We start from the raw sequence: 16,278 nt of genomic DNA, 5'->3' as shown, positions 1-16,278 counted from the left end.
TATCTTAGAAGAAAGATTAAGGAAAGGCAAATCTACATTTCTAGCATTTGTAGACTTAGAGAAAGCTTTTGACAATGTTGATTGGAACACTCTCTTTCAAATTCTAAAGGTGGCAGGGGATAAATACAGGGAGCGAAAGGTATTTACAATTTGTACAGAAACCAGATGGCAGTTATAAGAGTCGAGGGGTATGAAAGGGAAGCAGTGGTTGGGAAGAGAGTGAGACAGTGTTGTAGCCTCTCCCCGATGTTATTCAATCTGTATATTGAGCAAGCAATAAAGGAAACAAAAGAAAAGTTCGGAATAGGTATTAAAATCCATGGAGAAGAAATAAAAACTTGGAGTTTCGCCGATGACATTGTAATTCTGTCAGAGACAGCAAAGGACTTGGAAGAGCAGTTGAACGGAATGGACAGTGTCTTGAAAGGAGGGTATAAGATGAACATCAACAAAAGCAAAACGAGGATAATGGAATGTAGTCGAATTAAGTCGGGTGATGCGGAGGCAATTAGATTAGGAAATGAGACACTTAAAGTAGTAAAGGAGTTTTGCTATTTGGGTAGCAAAATAACTGATGATGGTCGAAGTAGAGAGGATATAAAATGTAGACTAGCAATGGCAAGGAAAGCGTTTCTGAAGAAGAAAAATTTGTTAACATCGAGTATATATCTAAATGTCAGGAAGTCGTTTCTGAAAGTATTTGTATGGAGTGTAGCCATGTATGGAAGTGAAACATGGACGATAAATATTTTCGACAAGAAGAGAATAGAAGCTTTCGAAATGTGGTGCTACAGAAGAATTCTGAAGATTAGATGGGTAGATCACATAACTAATGAGGAGGTATTGAATAGAATTGGGGAGAAGAGGCACAACTTGACTAGAAGAAGGGATCGGTTGGTAGCACATGTTCTGACCAATTTAGTATTGGAGGGCAGCGTGGAGGGTAAAAATCGTAGAGGGAGACCAAGAGATGAATACACTAAGCAGATTCAGAAGGATGTAGGTTGCGGTAGGTCCTGGGAGATGAAGAAGCTTGCACAGGATAGAGTAGCATGGAGAGCTGCATCAGACCAGTCTCAGGACTGAAGACCACTACAACAACAGATCCTACTGGCGCTCTGCAGCGTTTACTTGTGCATTACATCCTTTTTGTAAGTCTCTCCCAGTTTGGCGAGAAGAGAAGGCTTTGCATGTACTACACACTATTTTGTAAATGCCTAATTGTGTTTTGTTATTGAGCTGTTCGTTTATGTTGTGTCTCAGTGTGTCACGCAGTTTGTTAAGTGTTGTAGAAGCAATGGTAATGTTGTGTGGTCTGCTATTTCCTATTCTGTAGGAGAGTTTGCTTGAGAGTGGTATGCAAGCAGTGGGTATCTTTTCCGTTTTATTTGTAGCAGTTGGTTTATTATTGATTAACTTCTCTTGGTTGGGATTCACAGTCATATAATATTTCTTAAAAGATATCATAGTCGCCGTTGACTGTATGAAATATTTATTATTACGATTGCAATTCCGACCTTAGGGCCATTTTAAGTAACACTGCAAAAATTACCTAAACACAAAAAATACAAAAGTCTATATACATAATTAAACAAACATTTCATTAAGATAGTAGCGTAATTATAAAAATTTGGGAGACATGTACATAACTTACATTCTGTCAGAATACAAGACTATATGACATGTACTGCCTTTTGAATGCGAGAGTCCCACTAGATCGTATGAGTACGACACTTATTACATCGTAACATGTTGTTAAGTATGTGCTGAATTGTCAATGTTACCATCGTTCTAATAATCTATCACAAATAAAGCTCAGGTGCACTGACAACATGTGGAGCTAAGCCTGTTGGCGCGAAAACACATTTACTAAAGATACTGCCTGTGCACGTAGCAAAGATAGTGCGCACCAAGGATACAACTTATAAGTTTTATGTCGTGAAAAATTTTCATATGTCGACATCATACAGCTTTCTAAGAATCTCATAACAAATACTAAATTAGCGCTAGATACGGTAAAACTCCCAGTAGATGAACAAAATTTAATCACATGTAAAATCGCCAACATTATACAGAACCAAATACGTAATCAGGATCATTTTAGCCATTCAGAACGTGAAGACCAGTTAACTATTGGAAGTATTAACGAAAAACTTAGGACACAAAATGCCATTTGTTTAAAAGCCGATAAAACGAATACAGTCGTTATTATGGATGAATCTGATTATCATGACAAAGTTTTACAGTTTTTTGATACCAATGCAATTACCAAGATAGATAAAGACCCCACTAAAAAATTCAACGATAATTTAAAGTAAAAGCTTAATTCGTGTAACTTCCTTTTTACCGATGCGCAAATAAAGGAATGTATTAACATGAATCCTAGCGCTCCTAAATTGAGAGCCCAACCTAAAGTGCATAAACAGCAGATCCCGATCCGTCCAATTTGTAACTGTATCGATAGCCCAGCCTATAAGGTTAGCGAAAACCTCGATGTCTTGCTTAGAGAATTTTATACATTCGAAAAACAGTACACTGTGTGCAACTCATATGAAGTTACACATGACATTAAGTCTATGCCCATACCAGGGGACGGGATATTTGTATCATTTGACATCACAAATATGTACTCAAATGTGTAAGGCGACGATAGAAATAATAAGGAATAATTTAATTAAGCATAAAAAATTGACTGTGGGCGAGATTTGCGAACTTATTGACTTATTCGAATTAGTCACGTCCCAGAATTACTTCATATTCCAGAGCGCCATTTATAAATCGGAGGGTCTCGCAATGGGCAACTGTTTGGCGGGAACTTTAGCTGACATCTTCATAAACACATTCGAGACTCATTTTTTCGCTAATTATGAACAGACAACCAAGAAAATTCGGTACACACCATTTTCTGATGGATTGCAAAACCGCGTCTACAGTAAACTGCACCTGCACGGGAACAGAAAAAAAATCGAATAAAACTTGTCACAACGTAAGTGCAATTTACAAGGAATACAATTAGTGTCAAGTTCCGTGGATCATTTGCACGATAAGTCGTAATGATGTGGTACGAGTCATTTTACATACACATCGCAAATTGATTTTTAAATGTGGCCACACCCTGAAGACACACACACACACACACACACACACACACACACACACACACACACACAAATTCGTATCCACCACCTTTTACACGGTACAGCAATGGGAATTCTTCTCTGGAATAAGAAAAACTTTGTCAGTCAGTTTCCAGATTTTACTTTGCTATCTGTCATACATTTTATGTTACTGGGTAAGCTATCAAAAATTTTTGTTGCAGCACTGTGCACCCGATTTTACGCTATATACAACCTTAACGTGGAGTACTGAATGCCATTTTTCCTTCTGGTACTGTAATTATGGAGATCATTGTCCCTTTTGTGCTGCAATTGACAGCAAACTTCATGAGGGAATAAATTGACGTGAAGCAGTAGTTAGAACGTCCAACTCCTTAAACAGCTGTATACAAGATCATCGTGAGTGTGCACCACACATTACTCTTACAGTACGTTTTTGAGGAATCAAGACTTTCCTTCTTAGAGATAAGCTACTCCGGAACATCATTCCATATGGCATTACTGAATGAAAATATGCAAAATATGTCAACTTACTGATTTGTCTCCCCCGAAGATTTGCAATGATTCAAAGTGCAAATGTGGCTGAACTAAGTTGTTTTAGGAATTTCAGATTGTACTTTTTTCGAGTTAAAATTCTCATCAATATGGAAACCTAAGAATTTTGAAGTTATTGACCTGGTTATTGTTCCTTACCATATACTACAATTATCACTGGTATAATACCCTCAGACGTGCAGAACTGAATGTATGTCTTTCTAAAATTGAGGGTGAGCCCACTCGCAAAAAACCAGTCAATGATACTTTTAAGAACACTGTTTACTATTTCTTCTGTTTTTGTATGTACACCTGGATTGATTACACTACTAGTGTATTCTGCAAAAAGAACTAATTCTGCGTATTGTATATTAGAAAGAATATAGTTTAGGTATATGAGGAGCAATGGTGGATCTAATATTGAGCCTTGGGAACCCGATACGTGAATTCTCCCCAGTCAGAATAATGTACCAGACTACAGTGGTTGAATTACTAAGTACACCTTTCTGCATTCTTTTGGTTACATATGACATTATCCATTGGTTGGCTATACCATGAATCCCACAAAACTTCAATTTATCTAGGAGAATATTGTGATTCATACAAATGCCTTAGACAGCTCACAGAAAATATCTACCGGCGCTATTTTATTATTTAATGCTTATAAATTTTGGTGAGTGAATACGTAAATGGCATTCTCAGTAGAACAACTCTTCTGAATTCCAAATTGTGGTTTGCTGAGGATATTATTGTCGTTCACGTGAGATACTATTCCAGAATACATCACGTTCTCAAAACGTTTGGAAAATGCAGTCAACAATGAAACAAGTCGGTAGTTAGTAACATTCCTCCTATCATACTACGGTATGTTGATGATTTTCACTTATGGACCGTCTGACAGCAACTGAATAAAACACAATTTTAGTGCCATACGCGTTTCGCCTTTATTTTCTGCAAGGCATCATCAGTGGCAGGTTGCGTAGACAGTTTCTTACATATTACGCTCCTGTTGCATTTTTGGTCTTGTTCTTCTTCCTATGAGCGCCAATTTGCTGTTTTTTCTGCATTCCACAGCACTATGCACTGAACGCTTTTTTTAATGCAATGTTTTGGTTTCTGTTGCCGACTGTCAAAGAAGAAACTGTCTACGCAACCTGCCACTGATGATGCCTTGCAGAAAATAAAGGCGAAACGCGTATGGCACTAAAATTGTGTTTTATTCAGTTGCTGTCAGACGGTCCATAAGTGAAAATCATCAACATACCGTAGTATTACGCGCAACTGAGGAGGACAGGACCAAAAAATTGAAGATGTTCCTCCTATCATCTTTATTAAGGAGGCCGCGCGTGAATACACTACGCAAATTAGTTTGTTAGTAATGGGACCACATCTTTTGCTTTGTTTGGTAGGATCTCTTACAAAGGAGAAAACGCAAATGTTTCTGGTCACTCAGCGTTTTCCAGCACGTATGACATACCTCCACTATCCATTGCTCCTCCAGAATTGCTGTAGTGGCTATTACGGCAAAGTACTTACACGTGAGATATAATTTCAATATCGGTTATCGATTGTTGAAGACCCCTAGCAACGGACTCTTTGACTTGAACCTAAATTTATATCACTTTACATCCATTTTTATACGTAACACAAGTTTGTAATATCAGCAGAACATTCCTGATAGCTTGCTGATTCCATAGATACCATACAACCCTTCCGAAACCGTATTGCAGGATCCCTGTAAGACATTCATATTTCAAATTATGAAATCAGTTAAATTATTGCCCCATATTATGCTACCATGAGTAACGACAGACCGTAATAGGATAATAATCTTAATTTGCTAATTCCGAAATTTTGCGTGTACCTCTACACACATAATAAACAAGCCACAGTACGGTGCGTGGCGGAAGACATGCTGTACCACTAATAGTCGTTTCCTTTCATGCTCCACTCACAATCAGAGAGAGTAAGAAACGACTGTCTATATGCCACGGTATAGGCCTAATTTCTCTAATCTTCGAGGTTCTTACTCGAAATGTACGTTGGCGGCAGTAGAATCGTTTTGCCATAGTTTTATATGCCGGTTCTCAAAATTTTCGCTGCAGTGTTCCGCGAAAAGAACGCCACATTCTCTCCAGCGATTCCCATTTGGGTTCCCAAAGAATCTCCGTAATACTTTCGTGTTGTTCGAACCTACCAGTAACATTTAGCAGGCCGCCTTTGAATTGCTTCGTTCTCTTCCTTTGTCCGATCAGGTGCGGATCCCAAACACTCGAGCAGTATTCAAGAATGGATCGCGTTAGTATCCTACATACGCTCTCTTTTACAGATGAATCACACTTTCCTAAAATACTCCCAACAAACCGAAGTTGATCTCTCGTACCCTACTAAATCCTTACATGCACGTTCCATTTCGTACCGCTCTGCAGCGTTACGCCCAGATATTTGATCGACCCGACTGTGCTATCAGCACACCACTAATCCTCTATTCTAGCATTACGGGTTTGTTTTTCCTACTCATCTGTTGACTTGAATCTTTCAGATTCTGAAGGTAGCAGGGGTAAAATACAGGGAGCGAAATGCTATTTACAATTTGTACAGCAACCAGATGGCAGTTAAGAGAGTCGAGGGGCACGAAAGGGAAGCAGTGGTTGGGAAGGGAGTGAGACAGGATTGTAGCCTCTCCCCAATGCTATTCAGTCTGTATATTGAGCAAGCAGTAAAGGAAACAAAAGAAAAATTCTGAGTAGGTATTAAAATCCATGGAGAAGAAATAAAAACTTTGAGGTTCGCCGATGACAGTGTAATTCTGTCAGAGACAGCAAAGGACTTGGAAGAGCAGTTGAACGGAATGGACAGTGTCTTGAAAGGAGGGTATACGATGAACATCAACAAAAGCAAAAAGAGGATAATGGAATGTAGTCGAATTAAATCGGGTGATGCTGAGGGAATTAGATTAGGAAATGAGACACTTAAAGGAGTTTTGCTATTTGGGTAGCTAAATAACTGATGATGGTCGAAGTAGAGAGGATATAAAATGTAGACTAGCAATGGTAAGGAAAGCGTTTCTGAAGAAGAAAAATTTGTTAACATCGAGTATATATTTAAGTGTCAGGAAGTCGTTTCTGAAAGTATTTGTATGGAGTGTAGCCATGTATGGAAGTGAAACATGGACGATAAATAGTTTGGACAAGAAGAGAATAGAAGCTTTCGAAATGTGGTGCAACAGAAGAATGCTGAAGATTAGATGGGTATATCACATAACTAATGAGGAGGTGTTGAATATAATTGGGGAGAAGAGAAGTTTGTGGCACAACTTGACTAGAAGAAGGGATCGGTTGGTAGGACATATTCTGAGGCATCAAGGGATCACCAATTTAGTATTGGAGGGCAGCGTGAAGGGTAAAAATCGTAGTGAGAGACCAAGAGATGAATACACTAAGCAGATTCAGAAGGATGTAGGCTGCAGTACGTACTGGGAGATGAAGAAGCTTGCACAGGATAGAGTAGCATGGAGAGCTGCATCAAACCAGTCTCAGGACTGAAGACCACAACAACTGTGTTAAATTACATTTTTTTCCCTTTAGAGCTAGTTGCTATTCATCACACTAACTAGAAATTTTGTCTAAGTTATCTTGTATGCTCCTTCAGTCACCTCAACGACCACACGTTCCCAAACACTACAGGGTCATCAGCGAACAACCGCAGATGTCTGCTCACCCTATGCCCCAGATTATTCACGTATAAACTGCGGTCCTCTCACAATTCCCTGGGGCATCTTGTATTACGTATTAACAGATTAATCTCTGGTGGCATATTAAACTTCAATATATTAAACGCCTGTTTTCAAAAGAAACTTTCATTCAAGCGACAAAAGACGATATTTTACAACCTCAGCTGTAACCCAAACGCTGCAGCTGAATTGATATTACTAAGATATTAAGTGGCGAGTTTTGGAATCAGCATAAAAAAAATCATCTAAGATGAGACATTTTACACATTGTTTTGCAGTCGTTTTAAATTTAGTTAAAACAATATTTATTTTATTATGCAAAAATGGTAGAAAGGGTTGTGCAGTGTACCCAAGTATGGCTGATAACTCATTAATAGTTATACGTTCTGACAAATATCTGTTGTGTTACGATTAATAAAATCAAAGTAGCACTAGCTACCAAACAGGTTAGTTCTGATATGAAGCACATATTTTATACTTCGTTTTTGTGATTTCACATCCCTTAAACTGGTGGGGAGAGGAATGTCTATAAATAAATTGTAGAGAGATGCCAAAAGGTACTTCAGAGTGGGCTGGTGTAGGTTGCCAACAGTACGACAACATTACCGACGTCTGTTGTTACTGTGAAATTCTTTTGTGACTTGTTTTTATGTAATAAATACTGTAATATGGATACAAGTTACGTAAGACATAGCATAAGTTAGAAGTTGAACCCTGGAATGGACTGCAGTCAGTTTAATTCATCTTATGTTACTGATGAAATCAGTAAGTTGGAATAGTGACGTCATTGAATGGGAGCCCAAAATATAGATTTTTATAGATCCCAACCGTAGAAAACATCACACACTCTTGACGACGTATTGCTTAGTGGCTCACGCGATAGTGACAAGGTGAAGTTTAATTTACGAAATGAAATAACTATTTTCGTATAAAGAAATTAAAATTTCTTCTGGCTTCATTAATGTTATATCCGCCTGCGGCAAGTTTCCAGGTACATCCCTTGGACAAATCTCTTGAATGTAAGGAACAGATCAGTCTTACGTGAAAAACTAGGAACACTTTCCGCTTTGACCAAAGACTACTACAGTCACCTATCCGATTTAAGGCGTATCAAATTAGTTTCCTGATACATGTGTAACGGGAAGTACCCTTACTCAACTATCGACAAAAATGCTAGAGTGAAACTATTCTATCTTAACTTTCCTTCATATGAAAATTACTTTGCTAATATCAAAGATCTACACTAATTCAGAAGGAGACTGCTCCGTTATAAATATGCCCTAGACTGAATAAAGAAATACATTCCTCTGTTATCAAAAGAGTAAGCTTACCAATTCATATGTAATCAAAAACTGTAGGACAGATGAGGCAAAACATGAAAAACAGATAACGAGAGTGATGCACTCGATGGCCATTGATTTGGAAGACTATGCTTCCCAATAATTATGCACAAACGAAACGCGATGATAAAAAATTAAGGCTCAGAAGTCAACAAAATCCACGATGAAGACGTTAAAATTCTCGTTAGGATCTGTTATTGTGTAAGACACTGGATTCGTATTCATGTTTAGCGGGATCAAATCCGTCTTCGCCCAGACGGATTTAGGTTTTGCTCGATTTCCATAACTAAGAATAGGCGACAGAAAATATCGTTCAGCACCCTTGTATAACTGTCCTTCTGATTTGGACGTCTAACCTTCCTTCTTTTTCTCATGCAAGATTCTGATGTCTAAGTCGGAATGAGAATTCCTTTCGTAAAAGTTACTGAAATTTGGTAGAACACAAACGAACAAATACTGATAACGAAGCACCAAGAAATTTATTAATTTCTCATGGTTGGGGTTCAGTCATGTAGAATTTTTTAAAGGGCATCATATTCGCCGTTGACTGTATAAATTATTTATTCCAGAATTGCAATTTCGGCCGTGAGGCCATTATCAAGTGGTAATTTTGCTTTAGAACATGCCAAATCTTAAACTATATACATGTCGGAGGATTTTAAAGTTTGACACGATCTGAAGAAAAATTACCACTTGATAGTAGGCTCAAGGCCGAAATTGCAGTTGTGAAATAATTTCTGCAGTGAACGACGAAGATGATGTCCTTTAAAAATAAGATACGTATGTTAAATATTTCGTCTGAGTTTTATCTAAAACAGAAGCTTTTTAAATATAAACACCTGTAAAGCGTAGACACATCAGTATGAATTATAATTAGATGACACTGATATATTCGACGGATATCAAAATGAAATAACGAGCGTAAATGTCGTGGATGGCTTCAGCTCTGATACGAACAACTAGTTCACATGTATTTGTATTGGTGATGTACACACAATAACTTGATGTAGAGAAAATAGGAACACTCGTAGAACTTTATTCGAGTTTTGTTCTGAACCGACGGAAGAACTATGATTGGATGAATAGTAGCAAAGAAGGAATAACACACCTTAAAAGAACTGTGAAAACAATTTGGTGGTGCTGAAGTCTGAGAACAGCCTGATAAAACACAAACAAATATAACATTCAAAATTCCGTAAGACAAGCGATCCTTTCCCTATTTTCAAGGAACTTGAATTCTTGCCGTACTCAAATGCAACGTCTCGAATGTCAAAAACAGTTTTGAAAACTTGGTCGAATATTTCGATCGATAATTTATGAAACTGTGAAACTGGTAGACAGGCCTTCAGTCAGAATTGACAGATTAAATATTCTCATTCATAAACTCCAGATTAGAAACTACTGATACAAGGAATTACCAAAGATTTTGGATGGCCTAGAATAAACAATGAAATAAAGAAGAAAGGCAGTCTTTCAGGTGCATTTCTTTCGATATACTGATCGATACCAGGCTGAGTTTATTGGAGATACATCGGTAGATGGCGAAATTTTTCCACTACAGTATGTAGGTAAGGCATTATTTCTCATTCTTAGCATAAAGTGCTGTGCTTAATATGACACACACAGTTACAGTACCTTACCTTGTGTGTTTAAAAATACTCTCCATTAGTGAACATTTTTTACTGCAATACTGGGCAAGTGGTTTATGGCACTGACTGCCAAATCTGTCAACGGCATAGAAACGTATAACGTAAACAAACCACAAAAATCTTGATCTTTTTACCATAGGAATAATGTTTGATGGTTAGCAGTAGTTTATTTCAGAGAACATTGTACCTTGTTCTATGAGTAATTTTTGTCTGTCAACCATTGCAGTGTAACAGATAGATGGACTCACCTATCTTGTTAATATCAAACATTTCGGAAATCGTTACTGATGTCGGAACAAGATTCCCCTAAGTGATAATACGCACACCGGTGTGTTTTTTGCCGCATGGTGAATAGTTTTGCTACATATGGCAAATTCTCGCAACTTATTTATCTACTGAGATGTTGAAAACAAACTTGCGTTTATCAGGGAATATTTGCTTTCGAACCGTCAACGAAATGGTTGAAAAGGGAAGAGAGGTGATGTGAAGATGGGCGTGTTTTGCAGTGAATTTTTTTGTAAGGTTTTTTTATTGCATCAAGTTAAGGTTTTTTTATTGCATCGAGTTACGAAGGGAACACGAGCTGTATTGGAAGAAAAGGCGAGAAGGGTCACTTTAAGCGAAAGAAAGGAAATGCCGATCCACTACTCTTCTCGAGGACTCTCGAAGGTTGTCAAAGTACGTCGTTCCATTTAAAAAGCCCGTGTTATTTCAGTCTCTCGATGGATAAAAAAGTTAACGAGAGCTTGTCACACGGAAAAATATCAGCTCCTTTGTGTAATTCCAATTGGCGAAAATATTGTTTCAACATATTCGGCAGTTAACGAAATATGTGAAGATAAGAGCTCAGGTGGCCCATAACACTATAAACGTATGAATGTGTGTGTGTACGTGTGAGAGAGAGAGAGAGCACGAAGAGTAAATAGACGGGTCCAGTATATTCACTCCAATTCGCTACACGCTACATAAAAAAGCCACACATCTACGCATTTACTGATTTGAACTACACAGAGCTAGTTTCAGTGAAATTTATAAGATGTTGAACATAAAATTACAAACATGCAGTGGAAACAATCTATACGTAAATCTATACGTAAATAAAAACCAAAATTAATTAAATTAAAATTAAATTGTGATGGTGAATAGTGCCACGTTGGACAGCAAGACTAAAGAGGAAAGCATATCACAGTACTCTCTCAGCCGTGAAATTAATGACGATGCTGACTAGCGTTATGCCTACAGTCTTACCCGTGCTGTGAGCCGCGAGTGCAGCAGGCCAGGTGCTGACCTAGGTAACGGCGTCTGTGTGGCGTCCTGGCGCGTAGCGACGCCTCCTAGACGGCTAGACAGACGCGGCTAGGGCACCGGCCGTGCATGCGCAGAGCGCAACGCTCGCCGTCAAATACTGCCCACGCACGCGTGTCTAACCAACACCCACTCAAAGGAAAGACTCGGCGCTTGTTGGTGACGTCACGTCAGCTAGGCACGGCGAACGCCAGGTATGTTGCGGGTAGAAAGGCCTGGGCGTGCTTATCACTATAAATCTCTTATTTTTGGACAAGATGTTTGGTATTGTTTTGGATTCTGCAGTTTTATTTAGATGAAAGATTTTCTTACTAACGTAAAGCTACAAATGAAGGTCATAGTTGCTTATTACTGAATCCTGTCGAAACAAAAGTAGATCAATATGAGAAGACGCTTTGCTCCATTGCAAGCTTCGGAAATTTTACATTCAAGTAACTATATTTACTTGATCCATTTTGTTATCGAAACTTAGCCCAACCTCCTTACAATGAACTCGTTTCTTTAATTAATTTATTTATTTTCGTTTGACATTGTCACTGGAAATGTGAACTTATTTCCATGTGTAAATGTCCAACTGTTGCCGGTCATTAGATTACAGTCGTTTTCAACAAAAGGAATTCTAAACAGGAAACAAAATAGCTTCATACATCGAAAATACTGCTGAGCTTAAACTGTTTTAAACATGCACATTAGAAAAGATAAATATTCCCCTCTTGCAACTGAAAGGAGAAACTTTATAAGATAAAAAAAAAATTATTTGATAAAACAAGAATCTCTCTTTTGCCTCTTCTTCTGTCCCCCACCCCATCCCCAAACGCGTACAATCGCAAGATATTTCATTAACATTCAGTGCTCCTCACCCCATAGTCAACCAAGATACCTAAAGAAGAGCACCAATATGTTCACAGTTTCTTGTAAAAGCAACCCAGTACAAACGTAACTTCCTCAGATTTACAAATAAGGTAAAGAAGCACGAATTCTGTTGCTGCTGGACCATGAAGTTGTTTTTGTATGTCAATCCTTAAAACAGGTGGAAATTTAAGTTCAGGAGTACACTATTTGTTAAGAAGTGTAATGAATTGCACAATTAATTGATTGCATAAATCTCTCAGAACAATGTGTGTTGGTCAACTACCGCCAGTAGTTTCACATTTTCCTGTGTCAGGGAGGCAGACACCACCATTATGAGTATGCCTGCAACAGACCTGGCGTTCGCCGTGCCTAGCTGACGTGACGTCACGAACAAGCGCCGAGGCCTTCCTTTGAGTCCGTGTTGGTCTAACGCGGTACGTAACATCGTCACCGCGTTAGAGGAACAGATAGCATTAGTGCTTGGTATTTTGTTACATAAGGTAGCTGTTCCGTTGACAGATAGTAATGAAAAACATCGATAAAATAGTTTGGTTGTATGAAATGTTACTTTAGATTTACCAGTTATGTAAGTACGATTGCAATACCGAAAGCTATGAAAACCCAGGTCAAAGTGAATGGACTACACAACCGTGTAATCATTGCGAAAACCATGTTTCATGATTATATATGACGGTAGTATCTGTTCCCGAAAGAACAGTTACCGTGGATGACCATGCAGCTTTGTTAGAAATGAAATGATAATTAAATGGACACCCTAGCTGCAAACAGGCGTTGATGTACTTCATTGGGGACATGTTGAAAATGTGTGCCCCGACCGGGACTCGAACCCGGGATCTCCTGCTTACATGGCAGACGCTCTATCCATCTGAGCCACCGCGGGCACAGAGAATAGTGCGTCTGCAGGGACTTATCCCTTGCACGCTCCCCGTGAGATCCACATTCCCAACATGTCCACACCACTATATTCGTAGTGCGCCTAATAGATGTTTGCCCATCATACTCATTACTCGTGGCAGATTAATCTACCAATTCCCGTACGAGTTCGGGCATAGCGTGTGCGTTCGCACACATGTCCCCAATGAAGTACATCAACGCCTGTTTGCAGCTAGGGTGTCCATTTAATTATCATTTCATTTCTAACAAAGCTGCATGGTCATCCACGGTAACTGTTCTTTTGGGAACAGATACTACCGTCATATATAGTTAAAATATGGCTTCCCATCCACTGACCTTCTTGTGCGAACGCACACGCTATGCCCGAACTCGTACGGGACTTGGTAGATTAATCTGCCACGAGTAATGAGTATGATGGGCAAACATTCTATTAGGCGCACTACGAAAATAGTGGTGTGGACATGTTGGGAATGTGGATCTCACGGGGAGCGTGCAAGGGATAAGTCCCTGCAGACGCACTATTCTCTGTGCCCGCGGTGGCTCAGATGGATAGAGCGTCTGCCATGTAAGCAGGAGGTCCCGGTCGGGGCACACATTTTCAACATGTCCCCAATGAAGTACATCAACGCCTGTTTCCAACTAGGGTGTCCATTTAATTATCATTTCATGTTTCATGAATTAGATTCGTTGTAGTTAGTTGTACACCGAGGAGACAGAAGTTATGGGATATCTGCTAATATTGTGTTGGAGCCCCTTTAGCCCGGCGTAGTGCAGTGACTCGACGTGGCAAGGACTCAAGTCTTTCGAAGTCCCCTGCAGAATTACTGAGCCCTTATGCCTCTATGACCGTTGCCGTTGCAGGGTTATGTGCACGAACTCTATTTTTCGATTATGTCCCATAAATGTTCGATGGGATTCATGCCGGGCGATCTGGTTGGCCAAATCATTCGCTCGAACTGTTCACAATGTTCTTCAAACCAATCTCAAACAACTGTGGCCCGGTGGGAGCGCACACTGTCATCCGTAAAAATTCCATCCTTGTTTGGGAACATGAAGTCCATGATTGGCTGCAAATGGTCTCGAAGTAGCCGAACATAATAATTTCCAGTCAATGATCGGTGTAAATACAGTCCACACCATTACAGAGCCACCACCAGCTTGGACAGGGCCTTGTCAATAACTTGGGTCGATGGCTTCGTGGGTCTGTGCTACACTCGAACCCTACAATCTGTATTGGCTCCACTGCTTTTTAATGTTTACATCAGTGACATGATAGACACTGAGTCAAGTAACTTTTGCTACGCTGATGACATGGCTATAGCTACTCAAAGCAAATGGCTAGAAGATGGTCAAAGAACTCTAACTGCTGACCTAGAAGTACTAAACCAGTACTACAAAAAATGGAGACTGTGCCCAAACCCAAATAAAACAGAGACCTGCGCCTTCCATTTAAATAACAGACTAGCAGACAGAGAACTAAATATTACTTTCTGCGGAAAACGAATTAAACATACCAAATTTCCCAAATATTTAGTCATAACTCTTGACAGGTCAGTTACCTTCAAGAAACACCTGGAACTAACTATCCAGAAATTGAAAACCCGCAACAACATCATCCAGAGATTAGCAGGTACCACATGGGGAGCGGATGCAAATACACTACGTGTTGCAGCAATATCACACGTCTATTCCGTGGCAGAGTACTGTGCCCAAAGAAGATTGACGCCCAGATCAATGCAGCTATGAGGACAATAACAGGGACACTAAAGTCAACACCTCTAGAATGGCTTCATGTCCTCTCAAACATCACCCCACCTGAAATCCGTAGACAGCAGGCAACAATTCAGGAATGGCAAAACATAAATCATGCAGATAAGGCAAGCGTACTACCGATACACCAAGTACTAGATGACCGCTGTCGATATCGCCTTAAATCAAGAGCGCCAATATGGGAAGACAGAACACTTGCCCAAGGAAATACCTATGACTGCCACAAATCCTGGAAAACCAAGTGGAACAATAGTGATATGAACTGACACAATGTAGAGGTCCCCAGCCAACAACTTCGAGGAATGCAGCTTTCTCGTAAAATCTGGTGCCAGCTTAACCGTGTGAGAACTGGACATGCGAGAACTAAATCCATGCTGTACAAATGGGGCATCAATGATAACCCAATGTGTGACTGTGAAACTGATGAACAAACATTGCAACATCTAGTGCAAGATTGCCCACTGCGAAGATTTTGTGGTGAGTGGAGAGACTTCGTGGAGGCCAGCCCTGTTGCCATTAAATGGCTGTCACATTTGGACATAACTTTTTGATGAATTGTAGCTATGATTATATTTCAACTTTGCTCAGATTTAATAATGACTGGTGTTTGTTCTGTTTATATTATTATGTATGTGTGTGTATGTATATTTGTATTTATATGTTATGTTATGTAAATTTACGATGTCAATACCGCACTTGCACTGGTAAAGCCATGTTGTTGTTGTTGTTGTGGTCTTCAGTCCTGAGACTGGTTTGATGCAGCTCTCCATGCTACTCTATCCTGTGCAAGCTTCTTCATCTCCCAGTACCTACTGCAACCTACATCCTTCTGAATCTGCTTAGTGTATTCATCTCTTGGTCTCCCTCTACGATTTTTACCCTCCACGCTGCCCTCCAATACTAAATTGGCGATCCCTTGATGCCTCAGAACATGTCCTACCAACCGATCCCTTCTTCTGGTCAAGTTGTGCCACAAACTTCTCTTCTCCCCAATCCTATTCAATACTTCCTCATTAGTTATGTGATCTAACCATCTAATCTTCAGCATTCTTCTGTTGCACCAC

The 16,278-nt window shown here is 39.5% G+C and overlaps 1 non-coding gene across 1 annotated transcript; it reads right to left on the bottom strand.

Moving 5' to 3' along the window:
- Positions 1 to 13,356: 13,356 nt before the first annotated feature.
- On the bottom strand, positions 13,357 to 13,431 carry Trnat-ugu. Its single transcript has one exon. It is a non-coding gene; the product is annotated as a tRNA-Thr (tRNA).
- Positions 13,432 to 16,278: the final 2,847 nt, after the last annotated feature.

The sequence above is a fragment of the Schistocerca piceifrons genome, chromosome 3 (genome assembly GCF_021461385.2).
Source record: "Schistocerca piceifrons isolate TAMUIC-IGC-003096 chromosome 3, iqSchPice1.1, whole genome shotgun sequence".
Taxonomy (NCBI): domain Eukaryota; kingdom Metazoa; phylum Arthropoda; class Insecta; order Orthoptera; family Acrididae; genus Schistocerca; species Schistocerca piceifrons.
The sequence above is the reverse complement of the archived record's forward strand: the minus strand, read 5'-3'. Positions and strand labels throughout refer to the sequence as shown.